General features: G+C 48.3%; 1 long non-coding RNA gene across 3 annotated transcripts; it reads right to left on the minus strand.

The window, feature by feature from the left end:
- Positions 1-7,664: 7,664 nt before the first annotated feature.
- On the minus strand, positions 7,665-18,449 carry LOC133093790 (uncharacterized). 3 transcript variants are annotated; one of them, XR_009701307.1, is made up of 6 exons: positions 17,944-18,449; positions 12,912-13,042; positions 12,484-12,717; positions 12,221-12,340; positions 12,051-12,142; positions 7,665-7,873 (listed from the first exon to the last, which is right to left on the minus strand). It is a non-coding gene; the product is annotated as an uncharacterized LOC133093790 (long non-coding RNA). The 3 variants fall into 3 exon arrangements; XR_009701306.1 differs by lacking the exon at positions 17,944-18,449 and having other exon boundaries at positions 12,912-13,964; XR_009701305.1 differs by lacking the exons at positions 12,051-12,142; positions 17,944-18,449 and having other exon boundaries at positions 12,912-13,964.
- Positions 18,450-19,021: the final 572 nt, after the last annotated feature.

Genomic DNA, 19,021 nt, shown 5'->3' on the forward strand with positions numbered 1-19,021 from the left:
TCAACAAACACCTGAAGAGATGTTAAACATCGTTAGTCACGATGGAAATGCACATTAATACCACAACGCCATACCCCTCCACAAACACTACAAGGCCTATAATCAAGAGAATTAAAAATAACAAGTTTTGGCAAAAATGTAGAGAAATTGATACAGAGTTTCCCATGGGGAAAATGAATCGGTCCAGGAGATGGATGGTGACAATATTTGTACAACAATGTGAATGTAGTCAATGCCACAGAACTGTATACTCAAAATGGTTTAAATGTTAAATGTTAGTTTTAATCACAATGAAAAAAATGAATGAAGCACTGATGATACATGTTAGAACATGGATGAACACTGAAAACATTCTAACTCAAAGAGGTCATACAGAAAAGGTCACCCAGATCATACTTATCTCGTGTGCTTTAAACCCATAAAGGTTTTCAAAATGAGGGAAAGTCTCAGTAATGGTTTCAGAGAAACAAAACTGGATCAGAATGGGAAAAGACATTTCCATAGAGTTGGGGAGATGATGAATGTTGAAGTGGGCCCGTGGATAGGATTATAAGGTGGAACCATAAAATTTCGTCTTTGGGTCTTTATGTGCTGGTTCCCTGGGAGAGGACCCCAGTATTGCATAAAACACACTGGAGTAGTTTATGTGAGGTGGTGTATTTTCTACTGCTACTTATAGTGTTTTTATACACTTGAAATTACTGGGAAGTACATTACTTTTCAAAAGAACCATGTCAAAACCATGCCCAAAAAAAGCAGAGAAGACATCAAACTTCATAATAGAGGCCAAGCCTTAACCAGATCCAGTTCACCTAAAGTGCTGACGCTCATCAGTCTTGTAGGGTCCACGCGTTATTAACAGGCACCATGGGAAGATAATATTAGGAGCCACTGTGTCTCGGGTGCTGTGGATGACCTGCCTGTGGTAGAAACAGTGGGATATCTGAATTCTAGTTTTCCACATCAAACCACCAAAAACCTGTTAGAACTAATAAACAAATTCAGTAAAGCTGCAGGGTAAAAAATCAGTACACAAAAATCACTTCTCTTTCTTTTTTTTTTTAATAAATTTTTTAAAAATATTTATTTATTTATTTATCTTTGGCTGCGTTGCGTCTTCGTTGCTGTGCAAGGCCTTTCTCTAGCTGCGGCAAGCAGGGGCTACTCTGCATTGCGGTACACGGGCTTCTCATTGCGGTGGCTTCTCTTCTTGCGGAGCATGGGCTGTAAGAGAGCAGGCTTCAGTAGTTGTGGCACACGACCTCAGCAGTGGTCGCTCGCGGGCTCCAGAGCACAGGCTCAGTAGTTGTGGCGCACGGCCTTAGTTGTTCCGTAGCATGTGGGATCTTCCCGGACCAGGGCTCGAACCCGTGTTCCCTGTATTGGCAGGCAGATTCTTAACCACTGAGCCACAAAGGAAGCCCTAAAAATCACTTCTCTCTCTATACACTAAAAATGTGCCATCAGAAAGAGAAATTAAGAAAACAATCCCGTTTACAATTGCATCTAAAAAATACCTGGGAATAAATTTAACCAAGGATGTGAAAGCACACTAAAAACTGTAAAACACTGATGAAAGAAACTGAACAGACACAAATGAATGGAAAGCCATCCCGTGCTCATAGATGCAAACAACACTGTTAAAATGTCCATTCTACCAAAAGCAATGTTCAAATGCAAAGCAAGCCTGGTCAGAACTCCAATGGCATTCTTCACAGAAATATAGCAAGCGTTCCTAACATTTGTGTGGAAACACGAAGGCCCCTGAATAGCCAAAGGGAGTCTGAGAAAGGAGAACAGGTTGGAGGCATCTCCCTCCCTGACTTCACACTACATTACGAAGCTTCAGTCACCAAAAAGTGTGCAATTGGCACAAAAACAGGCACGCAGACCAGAGGAACAGAACAGAGACCCAAGAAATACACCTACGGTTATGCGGTAAGTTAATTCACAGGAAAAGAGCCAAGAACATACACTGGGGAAACAACAGTCCCCTCAATAAATGGTGCTGGCAAAACTGGACACCACACACCAAAGACCACTGCACTCTGTCTACACCACACAAAAACTGGCTAAAAACCCAGTGTTCCACATGAAGCCCTTCCTCTCCTCGGTGCTCTGAGGACAGACACCCTCAGCAGTCAACCAGACACAAGAACCTTCTCCCCCACTTTTCCTCACCTTTTCCTTTAGCAGCATCACCTCCCAGCAGGTCCAGAGGAGACCTGGCTCCTGTCACCATGAACCGGACCCCACAGTGTCCCAAAGCCCCACTGGGTTCTGAGGAGACCCGGCTTCTGCTACATCCGTTCTCCTGTGGAAATTCAAATTGAAATAGAGCCAAATGACCCATGAATTCTCCAAAACAGTTAAGGAGCAATTAACTAGAAACCGTAAGAAATGAAATGATTATAGACACAGACTTTACTTATTTTTTTTTTAATATTTATTTATTTAGCTTCGCTGGGTCTTAGCTCTGTCACATGGAACCTTTTTCTTTTTTAAGTTGCAGCATGCGAACTCTTAGTTGAGGCACGTGAGATCTAGTTCCCTGACCAGGGATGGAACCCAGGCCCCCTGCACTGGGAGCACGGAGCCTTAGCCACAGGACCACCAGGGAAGTCCCTAGACACGAACTTTAAAACTTATGCCAAATTCACACAAATTTATTCACAGACATTTCAAATGCAAGGCTATGAAAATTACACAGAAACATAGAAGAAAATCAACAAGACTTTGGGTTTCGTCTATAGATCACCAGCTTTGAGTTTTAACATACAAGGCCAATCACAAAAGAAAAAAATATGGTGGACTTTATAAAACTAAAGATTTCTACTCTCAAAGACCTTATTCAGAAACTCAAAATGAGGCAGGAGATAAATGGTCTCCAGCCTACACATTTACAACTGGCCTCCGGTTCACACTTCCTGCGATGAGAAAAAAATGGGCTCCAGGCTGGACATTCATTACCAGCCTCCTGTTTACATTTCCTGAAGCAAGACACAAACAGGCGCCAGGACTACATATTTATGACCGGACTCCTGTCTATATTTCGAGGTCTGCACCTCGATATGAAAACCAGCAACAAAAATAGCGTAAATAATCACACATTGGACATTTTTATGCGAGGGACAGAGTGGGACTAAACCCTGTTAAAAGATCAAGAGGTCATACATTTCTCATCCTTGGGGCAAGGGAAACATTGCACATGTGCAGAAAGGTTCCTTGTGGGTCAAAAAGGAAGGCGCACCACCCCAAAATAGGTGATGCTAAGGTCGTCCCATAGGCCTCTGGGCTGTAATCCATCTTGGAAAAAAGTTGCGCACGCATGTTGGGGAGGGTCCTAGGGCAGGGCAGGTGTGGAAAAAGAAACCAGATAATCGACCAGAGGTGAACAGAGACCCGGAAGAACTGCCCTATATAAGTGACTTAACTGCCTCTTTACTGCACTCCTCCTCATTAGGGAGGGTCTCCACACCCTTTCTCTCCCGGTGTGCATCTCTGCCTTCCTTCTGTCTTAACTAAACAAACTGTTTCTCTGTGTGCTCTCCCACTTGTTGCTGTGCTATGTCTCTAATAATAAACTTTGTACCTGTTTTTACAGTTTTTACCTCTATGAGAAATGCATTTTTCACTGGGAGCAAGAGCTAGTGGGGGTGGTGGCTAGGATTCCTGGTTTTCATCCAGGCTACCCAGCTTCAATTCCTGTGCAGGGAATGAAGATCTCGCTTCATGCCACCACTCACTGCTGCCTCTCCAAGATAAAAAAGACAAGCCACAAACTGGGAGAAAAATACTTGTAAACCACATATCCAGTAAAGGACTTGGACTCAAAATGGACAAAGACCTCTAAAACAACCCCATTTTAAAAATGGGTAAGGATTTGAACACACACCTCGCCAAAAAAGATATACAGATACTAAAAATCATACAAAAATTATACAAAAAATTCATATACTATTAGGGATTTCCAAATTAAAATCGTGAGCCATCACAGCACACCTACTAGGATGGCTAAACTCCAACAAAACCATGGCAACACCGACTGCTGGAGGGTGAGAAGCAACCCCTCCTCATAGCTGGGGTGCATGTACAGCCACGTGGCAAGACAGTCCCGCAGCTTTTTCCACAACTAATCAAGTCTCCCCTCGGGGTCCAACAATTATGCGTCCAGCATACAGGCAACTGCTTTGAAAATCTATGTCCAAAAGCAGACAAGGGTGCAATTATGCACAGCAGCACTATTCGTAATGGCTAAAAACCTGAAGAAATCAGGATATCCTTCACTAGACGACTGCATAAGCAAAGTGGAGGACATCCATGTCAAGGTGAGCAGAATACACCACGCCAATATATGTCTCTCTGGCATAAGGATTATTTCAGTCTCATTCAAAAAACGATACAAAACACTGAATAGAGACTGACCTTTTAAGAAGGACATTTATAAGGATATCTCCATTTCTAATGCCGTGTCCCTCTTTGCACCAGAAATACAAGGATGATTAAATCTCAAGTCACTCTTATCAATGGAGAATTCCCGACTTAAATCTGCATACAATACCCTTGTTTACTGTGCTTTGCATGATAACCTGCCACTATTGGCTTCCCCCCTTCCCCAAGGTCTTTTGTTTTTATCTGAAGATGGTATTTGGTATTTAAGGTGATGGCTTTGGCCATTTCACGGAGTGACTCAGTTTTTCTGGGTATCTCCCCTGTATACAGGAGGTATACATGCTCTTAAACTTCTGTTTTTCTCCTGTTAATCTGGCTTTTATTACGGGGCGGGGGTGGGGCTCAACCAAGAACCTAGAAGGACAGAGTGAAAATTGTTTTTCCTCCCGTACACATGCAATGCAATACTACTCAGCAGCAGAAAGGATGAACCATCGACCCACGGAAAGACATGGATAAATCCTCAGTATATGTTGTTACGTGAAAGCATCCAGGCTGAGGAGGCTGCACACACTATGACCCCATTGATGACATTCTGGGAAAGGCAAACCTACATAGATGATAAGCAGATCATGCGGTGGGGGGTCTGAAGTATTCCATGTGATACTTTAGGATGGATACCTGTCACTATGCATTTGTCTAAGCCCATAGATGTGTATAGCCCAAGGGGTCAATCAAACTCTATTCAAATTTAGTTATTTACAGTGTAGGAGTATTACAGGATGGAATACTCAATGTGACAGAATCTAACTGTATTAGAAATGCATGGGAAAAACTCACTGTAGGGGATGGGATAAAAGGTGCTGGCCTAAGTTAACTGTGGAAATGAACGCAATCTCTAGACTAAATGCAAAATGTACACAAACAGTGGACTTTATTTTATGGAGTTCTTTCCAGGGTGTAGCAGCTAACAATTCTGAAAGCTCTGCACATGTAATCTGGAAGGGAGCAATGCATAGGTAAATGGCAGATAGTGGGCACCAAGCTCCTCATTGTGGGAGTCGGAAGTTACAGATAAGCAAGGGGAGAGCCTCTGCCCTCATAATACTTGGCTGAGCTTCCTGGGAGGATGGTGTGGGGAGTTCACTGGCCATAGGACATGCACAGATCTTTACACTGGGAAGGCTGTAAAGACATAGGAAACTCACACCCCATCTTTCCACCCATACCTGCTGCAAACACTCAGCCCTCTGTAATCAGCCAGTTGCACCTTTTTAGACATTCTTGCCCCCAGGCAGATAAAGGAGCGTGAGGGTCTTGCATTACCTCTAAGCTGTCCCAGAATCCAGGCCCTGCGGGTGGAGCCAGGATGGGGGTGCCTGGGCTCCTGACCAGCAGGTGAGAGGAAGGAGAAAGACCAGTCCTGAGGACAGAGGTTCCCTCAAGTCTGTGAGCCCAGGAGCCCCGATGGGATTCATTCCCAGTGAGGACATGGGCGGGGTCTGCAGTGGTTCTGTGCTCCCCCTGGACCCCTCTGATGAAGCCATGGCAGCACTGGCCCCAGACGTCTCCTGGTGGTGTTTCAAACTGACACAGCAGTTTTACAAAGGAACAGGAGAATGAAGCTGAGCTCCTGACGGCCACTTCTTCTGCCTCTGAGTTGCTTCTGTCAGGCCCACAGACACATCCGTAGAGTCTGCTGTAACCCACCTTCCCCCACCTGGCCTTTCCTCTTCCTCCCTGCGATGATTCCCGTGACATTTCCAGCCTGGACCCCTCTCCCAGGCCAGACGCCTCTGTCCAGCCACTGCATCCCCATCTCACCTTGGGGGCTAACAGGGCCCTCAGGGGACCGGGATCCTGCAGCTCCCCACACCCAGGAGCAGCCCCACCTTCCCTGGTTGCTGAGCCCAGGCACCGGGTATAACCGAGCAGGACCCAACGGGGCCTTCCCAGGACAGACCCCTCCCCCGCATCCTCTGCTGTAGCTCCTCTCTGAAGTACCTGGATAACAGCATCTGATGCACGCTTCCTCAGTTGTTTTACAGACTTCTACCAGATGGAAGACATTAACTACTGTAGTTGATGATCAAGAGCCCCCAGACCTACTGGTACCTAAGGATTGATACTGTTCACCACCCTGTTACCTCACCATCAACCAACCAGAGAATTGTGCACCAGCTGATCTCATACCCTGCGACCCCCTCCTCCAAATTCACACTAATTCCCCTCTACACCCACAGCCCTGGCCCAAGCCCGATCTAGTGCCTGGTTCCTCCATCAGGCCCTGACAAAACTCCCTGCCCCCACAGCGTGTCTCACATCCCACCCCAACGTGGTCTTTCTAAAGCATAAACGAGACTGTGACTCTCTCCCACATGTAATCCCCAAATGTTTCCCCACTTTCGCTAGAGTATCTGCTGGGAGAGACATCTGCCAAGGCCCTGAGAGTCCCCGGCATCCCTACTAGGCTAGTGCCTCTTGGGTTCCCTGATACTGAGCACCTCAGCAGGCCAGGCGAGATGGCACCAAACCCCAGAACTGCTCACCTCAGGATGGGGCTGCCACTGCTGCTGCCTGATCAAAGAGAGCAGAGAAGGGTTCCCCAACTGGGACACAGATTCTGCACAAGTGGCCTCTCCCTGAGCTATCGCATGTTCCCCACGGGACTTGAGGGAAGGAAGGACCCAGGCACGTTAGTTCCTAATCAGGATGCTGTGGGCTCAGTTGTGTCCCCCCCAAATTCACATGCTGAATCCCTAACCCCCAGGACCGCAGGATGTGGCAGTATTTGGAGATGGGGTTTTTAAAGAGGTGATCAAGGTAAAATGAGGTCACTAGGGTGGATCCTAATCCAACAAGACTGATGTCCTACCACAAGAGATTAGCACACAGAAGATCATGTGAAGAGAACATGGCTGTCTACACACCAAGGAGAGAAGCCTCAAGGAAAAACCAGCCTGCAGACACCTTGATCTCAGACAGCATCCAGGACTAGGAGGTAGGTCTGTTGTTCAAGCTCCCCGGTCTGTGGTGTTTGTTATGGCAGCCCTGAGCAGACTCACACACAGGGTAAAGAAGGTCTCACACTAGATAGCCCACTCTCCATTCCCCTGTATGTGAGTGACATTAGCCTCAGGAACTGAGGAAGGTGTGCCCGAGGAAAGGCACAAAATATGAGATTTTAGGCATAACACGACTGCACTGATTTTTTTTTCCTTTTTTAAAGATTTTTTAAATCTTTATTTATTTAATTTATTTATTTTTGGCTTCGTTAGGTCTTCATTGCTGCACACGGGATTTCTCTAGTTGCGGTGAGGGGGGCTTCTCTTCACTGCGGTGCACGGGCTTCTCATTGCGGTGGCTTCTCTTGTTGCGGAGCACGGGCTCTAGGCGTGGGGGCTCAGTAGTTGTGGCACACGGGCATAGCTGCTCTGCGGCATGTGGGATTTTCCCGGACCAGGTCTCGAACCCGTGTCCCCTGCATCAACAGGCAGATTATCAACCACTACACCACCACGGAAGCCCCACGACTGCACTGATCTTAAACGAGCCTGATCTACATTCACACGAGATGGTTTTGTCCTGTATATACACCCACATTAGCACCTTCAGTCTCAAGGGCAGACCTTTGGCTTCACCACCTCCACTGACAGCATTACCTTAATCTGCTCTGAACCACCTCCTATAGGATTTCCAGAACCACAAAGCATCAAAGACTGCATGCTGATGTCTAATCATGTTTCACAGGACCCAGAGACTGTGTGCTAGCTTCCGAGTGACCCTGCCACAGCAGAGCCGCCCAGCTGTCCACCAGAACCCATGTCCCTTTTTCCTGTTCACAGCCACCCTGCACCTCCCAGCTTTCCCACCCATTGCAGCTCCAAATGGAAGTGGTGGAGGTGGTGAGGGCCTTGGCTAGCCTGTGTCCTAGGATGGAGGGCATGGTGCCATGTGGTCACCCCATCCCCTGCTGGTTGGAGCCCTCCACCTGAAAGCAGGGAAGAGAAACAAGGAGGACAGAGCCTGGGCCCCGACACCCACCTGCCCTGAACTATCACATGAAGGGAACACAGACATCTTGAGCATCAGACTATTTTGGGGGGACACTTTCTTCCAGTAACAAACCTTTGCTTTAAAAACCAAGGTGCTTTACAGATCCCTCCCCAACTATAACAGAAAGTGAGGCTTAATTTCATCATAGAATAAAGTTATGAGGAATTTACAGGCCAAAGAAACTTAGGTTTGGGATACTCAATTAGTGAAGAATCTAAACAGAGTTTGGGCTTGGGGTAGTAAATTAAAGAAGTACCAAGTGTTGTTCATATAGGCTTCTGCACCTTTCACATGAGAGACTTATTTCCTGCTTTCAAGGAGATAGATAGTCAGAGTGTCCCTCTTGCATCAGCCATTTATTAAGGAACTGTAATTCAAAATAATTGATATGCCATTGTGGAGCACCCCTCCCTGAGACCCAACAATACACAAAGGTGGGAATACATGCATATATTTCCTTGCATTATCAGCCGAGCACTTTTAGCTCCTATATGTAACTTTTTCATAACATTCTCTAGTGAAAAGAACCAGAGCTCTTTGAAATAATGGCTGACACTAGGACTGACACAGTAAATATATGAGCCAGGACAATCTTGAATCTTATATCAGAAAATAAGGAAGTATCAAGAAAAAAAATCCACACGGTGGAATGATGTCAAAGGAAAACAGGAGCCAATGGAAAGAGCTCTCAATAGCCAAAGTAGGAATGAACTTAGCAACAAAATCTGGACTGCTGGATTATAACAAAAAGTTAAAAAAACAAAGAAAAACAAACAAAAAAAAACTGTCCACAGGTGTCCATGCTAGTAAAAATAAGTAACTGCATAGGGTTTTGTTTGTTTGCTTGTTTGTTTGTTTTAATCAATAAGGTTGAATAGAAATCTCCTATGCAGAAGTCCAAATAATTGATGTGGACACTCAGCCATCCATAGATTGTGGAGGTGGAGATGACTCCTGTCTCCATAAGTGCTGGTTCCCAAAGTAGCTTCCTCCTAAAGAACACACACAGCACGGAAATGGGAAAAACTTAACTTCATTGTGGGGAAATCTGACCAACTACCTCAGCCACGTGACCAGAGTTAATAGTAACAGTGATAAGTTGCCTTGAGAGCCTGTTCCCTTGATATAAAGTGATGAGAAAGCACTTTACCTCTGTGATCTGCTTACTCAAAACCCATAACTCAAGCCTAATCCTGAGAAAAACACCAGGTAAATTCCAATGCGGGACAGTCAACAAAATATCTGACCAGTACTCCTCACCAATGTCAAGGTCATAGAAACAAGGACAGTCTGAGAAACTGTGAAAGCCCAAAAGAGCCTAAACAGACATGATGACTAAATGTCACATGATACACTGGATGGCATCCTGGAAGAGAAAAAGTTAGAATGAAGGAAACCCAAATGAAATATGGATGTCAGTTAATAAGTGACAATTCGGTTGAAAACTAGACTGAGAAACCTATTGCATCACACTAGAAATCTAGAGGAAATGGGTAACTTCCCAGTAAAAACACACATTAACAAAATGGAACATAACAAAGGAAAATACAAACAGAATAGTTAAGCCACCAAAAGACCTCTTCCCCGTTTTGCTTCTCCTTTCATTGTTCCGGGATTTCACTCTCCTGCGACAGGGAAGGAACAGAGACACAGCAATCTGGCAGTTCCCCTAAGTTCGGACCCTGCTCAGTGTCTTCATCTCTCCCAGCCATGCCCCATCCAGTAGGGCACCCAAGGGAGTCTCAGGGATTATTGGCTCTGATGTATCAGCTATGACTTTTTTGATTCCAATGGACTGGACACACTTACTAAAGTAAAATAAAACATTATTTTTAAACGATAGAAATAAATTAATAACTGCAAGAGACAGGTTTAAGAGTGCATTTCGACCTGGCAGTTCTGGTGGCTCACTCTCTTGCAGTGTGATCTGGTCTCCCTCCAATCCTTTGTCCTGCTAAATGCCTTTGGGTGGCCCCATTCACAGGAACACTCTCTCTCACTGCATCCAGGGCTTCCAGAAACTGCAGGCGACACCCACTCAATGTCCATTTTAACAGAAACGAAGAGGTTCAGTTAAGGTCAGTGACTGTGGTCACCCATCCAGGGCTCTTGCTGTCCTCCCTTGATGGCAGGAAGCTCTTCCACTAGCTAAAATAGCAATTTCGCTGTTGGTGGGAAACTCAAGACTCTTGCTTTGGGCATCGGGGCCTCATATCAGAGGCTGGCCCTGATTGCCAGTGTACCTCAAAAGGCACACAGACTTCATTTGTGTCCCTGGTAGGTGGGAGCCCAGGAGTCACACCTGCCCTCTGACTATATTAATCACCCATCTCCACAGAACACATTTGCTCATTTTCCAGTCTCTGCTCTCTCCTTTACAGAGAACAGAAACCAAATGGTAGGTGGTAAGGAAACTGTTACTCAACGGAGCAGTGTCTCAAGGATTATTCTATACCGTGGAATCCACAGTTGGCTGGCTTTCCGGAGGCCGCAGGGACTAGGCCCGGGATGCGCATGGCTCCTGGAGACCACATAGCCTCAGAGGGAAAACACCAGTTGGGAAGCCACTTGCTCCCATTCCTTTGATTTTTAATGAGTATGAATGTCAAAGGTTTGCAACAACCCGAAGGCCAAAGGATTGCAGGGCCACGGTCTGCTGTATGCTGGTTGTGGCCAGGGCCACACTCAATGTCTGGAGGGTTATTTCTTCTCGAAAGGCTGAGAGGCTATGAGGGAGGAGGCCCTTTTCTCAATCACATGGATGTAGGGAACTGAAACATCCCAAGGGGCCGTCTACGCTGCCCAGGTAGCTGTTCAATTGCCCAGCAGCAAGGTCAGCTCAGTGATTGGCCACAGGGGCTTGACAGGGCCCAGGCAGGCCTGAGCTGCAGGACCGCAGATGCCTGCCTGGATGGTCAGGGGTCAAGGGATATTCTGAGATTTTATTATCTACTACTGCCCACTCAAATGGGACGAAGGATGCAGCCAGTCCTGAAGGGCACCGCCAGCCCTCAAGAAGGCAGCATAGGGGGGCTGGCAGCGCTACAGCCTTGCAGACATGCCAACATGTCCCACTGACCACACTGCGTGTCAGGGCTGTGCTGGAGCCTGGGTCCAGCCCCACCCTCCCCAGGTTGGCGGCGGGGGACCTTCCTGACTTCTGAGGCCCTCCACAACCACAGACTGAGGTTAAGTTGGAGATGAAACAGCCAGCAACCAGAGCAGACATTTCATTCATCTTCTTTAGAGTCCAGGATGCGGAGAGGAAGCAGAGGCGGAGCAGAAAACCAACAGTCCAGCTTGATCCTGCGTGACTTGTACCACGTGAGTCCCGTCCATCGTGGAGGCTCAGATAGAAGAGAGAGGGCAAGGCGAAGCAGGCCCATTAGATCGTGAACACTAGGTGTGTAAAGTATGAGTACTTTCTGGTTTTCTTTTTATTTACAGGAATTTCTATTTTTCAATCATTAAGATACGCTATTAGTAAAATAAAAAGATTAAAATTGTGTATATCTTTTCACACGCCCCTCACTAAATGTGAATTCTGTAGAAGGTACACATCTTCTGAAATCTCTTCTTACAAGAGTCACGGATTTACTTACTAAACGCTGGCTGGAATCAACACAGGTGACTTTGCAGTTTTAGGATTGCCTGGGTCCATGGCTTGCTGGGCTGCAGTTCCTACTTTCCACCTCTGTAAGATGCAGGTGAAGAAGCAAGGGTGAGACCTGTCTCTCTATTAGCTGTTCAGCTAGGACTTTGAGGTACCTACCTTGTGCAGTATGTGGTAGCAGAAGCACGGGTCACAGCAGGAACAGAGTACTTGGGCTCGGCCCTTAGATGACCCAGAGTGGACATTACATACTCAGCCAACAACCAGAAAAGAGAGTCCCTTTATTAAAAAAAAGAAAAAAAAAGACATTCAGCCAGCACCTTGGGTTCACCCAGGCCTGCTCTGACCTTCTGTTCCCCCTCTAACACAGGCCAACGAGATAGCTCTGGGCAAAACTGTGTTCCCACTCACCTCCCACCCACCTCAGTCAGGTCTTGCTGAACCCAGAGCACCAGGAATGCTGACCATCCTTGCACTTTGGGGCCCCAAGGCTGTAAGCTCATCCCAGTGGGCCAGCTCTCTGGGGTCCTTCCGGCACACTCCCGAGGGCAGGGACGGGGACGCAGCTGGAATCTGAGCTGCACAGTCTGCTCACTTCACCTTCACTCGTTACGAAAAAGGTCTTTACCCATGAAACATTCACCCCATTTTTGGTCCTTTAAAAAAACAAATTTTCTTAGGAACTTTTACACCAAAGTGTCTTCCGGAAAGCAAACATTCACCAATAAGATTTATTTCAGTACAATTTCATTTTATGTACATACAAGTGTACTTAAAGAGGGCCATGTATAAAATGAGATGCCTAGTTTCCCATTTCTTTGAAGTCTGAGGCACCTGAGGGTGAGCATACCTGAGGTTTATGATTGTTGCTTTCATAGAGTACTGTCTTCTCGCCTTTATCTCCAGACCCAAGGATGGGGAACAAAGGTGAAACAGGTCTGCACACTGCAAAATGTCTTCAGAAATCTGCAAACCCAGCTTCTTACAGGAGTTAAAGGTTAAGGACCAGGACAATGAAAGGGTGTGCGGGGGAAGGAATAGCAAGTAACCAAAACAAGGTGTCTGCGACCAGCCCGCCTTCTCTGTCAGGAGTGTGCACCTGGAGCTGCTCTCTGCGTTTGGGCAGCCCTTGTGCTTCACAGAAGCAGTGCTGAGCCCGGGCGGAGCAGCTGGCCACAGACACCACCTGCCAAGTACCCACTCTCAGTCCTGAGCTAAGCTTAAACCATAATTACATTTATTTGCTTATTTACTGTGACAGGCAATGTGCTCAGTACTTGGAGTGACTATATTCCCCCCCATTTTATTTTTTTAAACCACTTTATGAAGGTATCATTGACATACAGAAAGCTGTACATGATTAATACATGCAACTTTGTGAGTATGGAGACAGATTACACCCATGAAACCATCACCACAATCTACACCGTAAACATATGTGTCACTCCAAAGGTGTCCTCCCGACCTATTCATTCCTTTATTTATTATTATTCCTATTATCATCATTCTTTGTGTGGATGGTAAGAACACTTAAGATAGGAGCCATCCTCAGTAAATTCTGAGCACACAATACAGTATTGTTAACTACAGGCACCGTATTATACAGCAGAACTCCAGAACTTGTTCATCTGGCATAACTGAAACTTTGTGCCCTTGCACTAGCACCTCCCAATTTCTCAGGGACTCAGAAGGGGTGACCTGTTGCCTTGGGCCTTGACAGCTGGGAGGAAGCAGAGCCTTGGTGTCTTCCTGCTCTGTCCAGACCTACGCGCGGTCTGCAAATGCTCTGCCCCTGGCCGCAGCCCCTTGCTCACACGCCCTGGTATAAAACCCCAAGTTTGGACCCCAGGCCACCCATGCATGAGTGGCAGAAACCCTTCCCCAGGGACCTCCCTCTGCCTCCTTTTTCTAGTCTTGTCCCTCCCTCCCTCCCATGCCTCTCCTTGCTTCCCCGTGAAGAAGGAGCTGGTGGAGAAAAGCAAAGCCCGGAGGCTACAATCACACACACACACACACACACACCCCCACACACACACACACCCCCCCCCCCACACACACACACACAGTGCTCCCTGCTGTGAGGGCTGCTCTGAGTGGTCACTGCATTCACACATTAAGCCTCATGACGACCTCGGGAGGGCAGTCCTCACTGTTCCCGCATTTCACAGATGAGGGCCCGAGGCAGAGGACAGCAGTAGCGCATCCACCCTCACACAGGATGAGGGCCAGACGCCCCTAACCTGTGGCTCACCTGGCTCCAGCCACAGCCACCTCGGGTTCTCGGAGACTCTGCTGGGTCTTTTCCACAAATCCCTTCGAGACCTACAGGCTCTTAACTAATCTACGAGGGCAAGTTACTCAAGTTCGTCTGAAAAACATCCCCCGGCAGGTGTCTAACCAGCTATGATCACGGGAAAAACTGAAGACAGATAGGAGAGCCCAGGTTACAGAAGAGGTTGAAGCAGCCGCTTCGTTGTCACAGTAGGAGAAGGGAGAGCTTGGCAAGGAAAAGAAGGTGCGTGGCTGAGAAGGAGGGGCGTGTGCACCCTCTCAACGCCCCGTCCTCCACTCAAGCACAGACTTGGACCAAGCCCAAAGCAATGTGAGGACTCTGCAGTCAACAGGTTGAAGAAGGCGTACACCCTGGACCAAGGCCAAGTGCCAGCCAATGTCTTCAGAAGGGAAGAAAAATATAAAATAGGTAGCTCTGCTTGGAGTCTTTGAGATTGAGCTGCGAGGGGCAGACCCCAGCATCATGCCACTCCAGCACATGTTCATGCCCAGAGGTACCTTCTCCACGGGGAACTGTGGACATTTGTAGAACATATCTGCCCTTTTTCTCCACAGAAGAAGAACCTGAGAGTCAGAGAACTGAGGTATCCTGTGGAGGAGCACACACCGCTTACAGGTTGTAAATAGCTTCAGGAGGTCACCACTGCTGACCAAGCCCCAGCTGCATGCGCATTTAGGCACACAGGCAGGTCAAGAGTCAGGCAGGGTCCTTTTGCAAAGCTGCCCCACTAAGCTTCCACTCTGATAAGGTTTTGGTTACAGAAATGCGTACTCATGGCAGAAGTTTTTAAAATGCAGAAGATAACTGAGAAGTAACAATTCCCTGTGATTCCCTCCCAGGAGACACCGCCACCAACCTACTGATCCATCCATCTCCTTTCAGCCTCAGGCTGAGCCCCTCCGACCTGGACTTCAGTCTGGCGTGGACACCACACCCCGCGCTACCCCTACATGTCCAGTGCGGAGGGGCCAGCGTGCTGGGGCTCGGGGATGGGGTGGTCTGTGCCTGGGAGAGCCTTCTGAAGAGGCCAACTCCGAAAGGCCCAGGCCGTGGGGCACGGTGTGAGGCTGTGTCCTCATCACACCTCTGCTACTGATCAGCGGTCCCAGAACCTCGCGACTCAGGGGCGTTCCGCAGAGCAGCCACCACCTCGCTACGAATCGGCCTAATTTGTCTCTTTCTACCCCAAATATCACCCTGTACATTACCAGTGACGCCAAGACCAAGCCTGCTAGCGCCAAATCCAGCAGCCACTCCCTCTGGCTTTTCAGACCCTGCTCTACAACAGCGGGGAGCGTGGGGGTAAAGTGCACTCTGAGTGCACAGAATTCGGGGAGCTAATGAGGCCCTCAGGCCCCGACTCCTAAAGCCAGGGCACCGGGTCACTCACCAACAGCGGACAGCAAAAGGTCCTTAAATTGGAGCAAGCTACAGGAGAGGACCATCCCCCCCTTGTGGGCAGGAAGAGGGTTGGGCTGTCTCCTGAACTTCTCCTGGAGGCCAGCATTACCACATACATAGGTTTCTCATCCTCAGCACTGCTGACATTCTGGGCTGAATCGTTCTCTGTGGTGGGCTTTGTCCTGGGCATTGTAGTGTGTTTAGCAGCGTCCCTGGCCACCTGCCACTAGCCCACCCTCCAGACATTGCTAGGTGTCTCTGGGGAGGGAGGGTAAACTGTTCTGTTCAGGAACCCCTGCACTCATCCTGCCGCTCCGGCCAGCCCAGGGGCCACCGTGCCTGCAGGACTCACCTCCTAACCAGGCATACCGGGGAGGGTGGGTGGGGAGGGTACAGGCTGGAGTCTCTTCTCCACCAGAGTTGGCATCCAAAAATCCTAACTGCTGATTCTGCAACTCCCACGAGGTTGACATTTCTCCCCTCTCTTATCAGGGGCTTGAAAACAATTTATCTCTCTGTGGTTTCATTATTAAATCCCTTTTCTTTCTGATGAAAATGCCTTTGGTCCCTAAATACATAGAAGTTTAAGATTTTAAGTGTACTGCTACTTCTATTTTAGATACTGATGACTATGAGGGCAAACCTAGGCCTTTTGGGAAACACATTTTTCTGGGTCTATAACATGTTTCCTTTTTGATACTGGGGGGCTCGGGTAGCAGTTTGGGATGGATTATTTGAAACCAAAGATTTGAGGATTGCATCCTTACACCTGCCTATTTTCCCTCTCAGTCTCCATCTGAAACTAGCCTGGATACATGGAAAGTGTGTACCTCGGCAGCCAGGGTCTCAGTGAAGGGGTGCCGCTGGCTGAGCTCTGTCCATTCATGTGAAGGGCAAACTGTTCACTCCTGAAACCTCTCCACCTTGGACCAGGTGTGTCATTGCAGGGAAGGTACAACCTACAGACACTTTTATTGGCAGACCTCTTTAAAGATTTCAAAGTGGGGCCACATGGTGTACGTTTGTTGCCAGGTTATCGCCATGAATACGGGAGGGAAGCGCTGTGGTGCCCACCTTACAAATAAAGAAAGCTGAGGCTCAGTTAAGTGGCTTGCCCAAGTTGACCTAGATTCTGGTCTTTCATGGGATGCCTGCAGGACACACAACAGGAATATAACGCCTCTACACACTCCCAACACCTCTGATGAAATGGCTTCTGCCGTCAGGCACCCATTTCCCGGCGGACACGCAGCACACTTACACGTGCTTTCTAACAAGTGAAAAGAGACACGAGCTACACACTGGGCACTTCCCTGAATCAGCGTTTCTACACGGGGTGTTCTGTGTGTAGCGAACTGCCTCAACTAAGGAATGCCTGAGTTAGGCCTCCGGGCCTGTGCTTGCTCCAAAAGCCTGCAGTGTTACACGAAGAACTGTGCTTTCCTTGCAGTTGGAACGCGAGCCGACGTTCTCCTGGAGGCAGGGTGACTTCAGGCAGGAGGTCCTAGAAGGAATGCTTAGCACAGTGCTTTTTCAGTGCAGCTCACAATAGGGCAATGAGGCACAATTCCATGGCGTGTTAGACGGGGTAGAAACGTTTTCCTAAAGCTGTTGGAGTGCTGAGGAAATCTAGTTCTCTTAAGGAAGAGTGTAGCATGTTGCCCTTTGCTCGGCATACCCAGAGGGCCTCCGAGGGACCGACCTATGGGTCTCGATGTTGCTCAGCAGGCCCACAGCGGTCTGGAGGTACTCAGTGATCTTGGAGGGAAAATGATGCACACACGAGGGGCCTAGGAGTCCTGAAAAGGGTACTTCCTTTAAAATAAAGCACAACAGCGACTAAGACCTCATGGAAACAGCTGCATGCCTCCCTTTCTGCACGGCTACTCAGGGCCTTACCTCGAGGCCAGTACTCACGTTGAGTTTCCCTTTAGCTCTGGAGCATGGCAGGATGAGCTCCACCCCAGCCATGGAAGCACCCAGTTTAGCTAGAGAAAACTCATTTTCTTCCCACAGCCATGCCTACAGCAGCTAAAGGCCTGTCAACAGCACTCAATTTCAGGTAGCTTCAAGGAAGCATGAATGGAGCTTTCAAAACGGGAAAGCAAGGCTGCTTCCATCAGGCCCCCATTTCCATGGGCACACGCAGCATACATCCCTGTGGTTTCTAATAAGTCAAAAGAGATACATTTTACCCAGTGGTTCCTTCCCGGAATCAACTCCTCGAAGCAGGGTGCTCTGCATCTAGCGAACTGCCTCAACCAAGGAACGCCCTAGCTAGGCCTCCGGGCCTGTGGCTCTTCAAACTCCTGCAGTGTTACACGAGGAACTAGGCTTTAGTTGCAGTTGGAACGCGAGCCAACTTTCTCCTGGAGGCAGGGTGACTTCAGGCAGGAGGTCCTAGATGGAATGCCAAGCCGAGGGTCTTTCTCAGTGCAGCTCAGACTAGGGCAACGAGTCAGACTTCCACGGCATGTTAGATGTACTAGAAGGATGTACGTGAACCTGCGGGAGTGCTGGGGAAATCAAGCTGTCCCAAGAAAGAGTGCAGTGTGTTGCCCTACACTCGGCATACACAGAGTGGCTCCGAAGGGCTACGGGCCTGGATGTTGCTTAGCAGGCCCAGGGGGGCCTGGGGTGACTGAGTGTTCTTGCAGGGAATAGGGTGCCCACGTGAGGCTCCTAGATGTCCTGCAAAGTGTCCAGCCGTTAAAAAAATGCAGAGCAGTGGCTGCGGCCTCATGGAAACTGCTGCACGCCTATGCTTCCGCACGGCAATTCAGGGCCTTACCTTGAGGCAAGTGTTCTCGTTGAATGATCCGTTAGTGACACAGCATGGTAGGATGCTGACTTTCTCCTCGAGCAGAGTGACTTCAGGTACGAGGTCCCCGAGGAATTCCAAGCACAGTGCTTTCTCAGGGCAGCTCAGACGGGGGACAAGACGAAGACTTCCATGGCACGTCGGACTGGCTAGAAATGTGGTCCTGAGGCTGTTCGAGTGCTCTGCAAATGTAGTTCACCTTAAGGAACGTACAGTGGGTTGCCCATCGCAGGGCATACACAGAGGGCCTCCGAGGGACCGACCTATGGGTCTCGATGTTGCTCAGCAGGCCCATAGAGGTCCGGAGGTACTCAGTGATCTTGGAGGGAAAATAATGCATACCCGAGGGGCCTAGGAGTCCTGAAAAGGGTACTTCCTTTAAAATAAAGCACAACAGTGACTAAGACCTCATGGAAACAGCTGCATGCCTCCCTTTCTGCACGGC

Source organism: Eubalaena glacialis, chromosome 6, assembly GCF_028564815.1.
Source record: "Eubalaena glacialis isolate mEubGla1 chromosome 6, mEubGla1.1.hap2.+ XY, whole genome shotgun sequence".
NCBI classification, from domain to species: Eukaryota; Metazoa; Chordata; class Mammalia; order Artiodactyla; family Balaenidae; genus Eubalaena; species Eubalaena glacialis.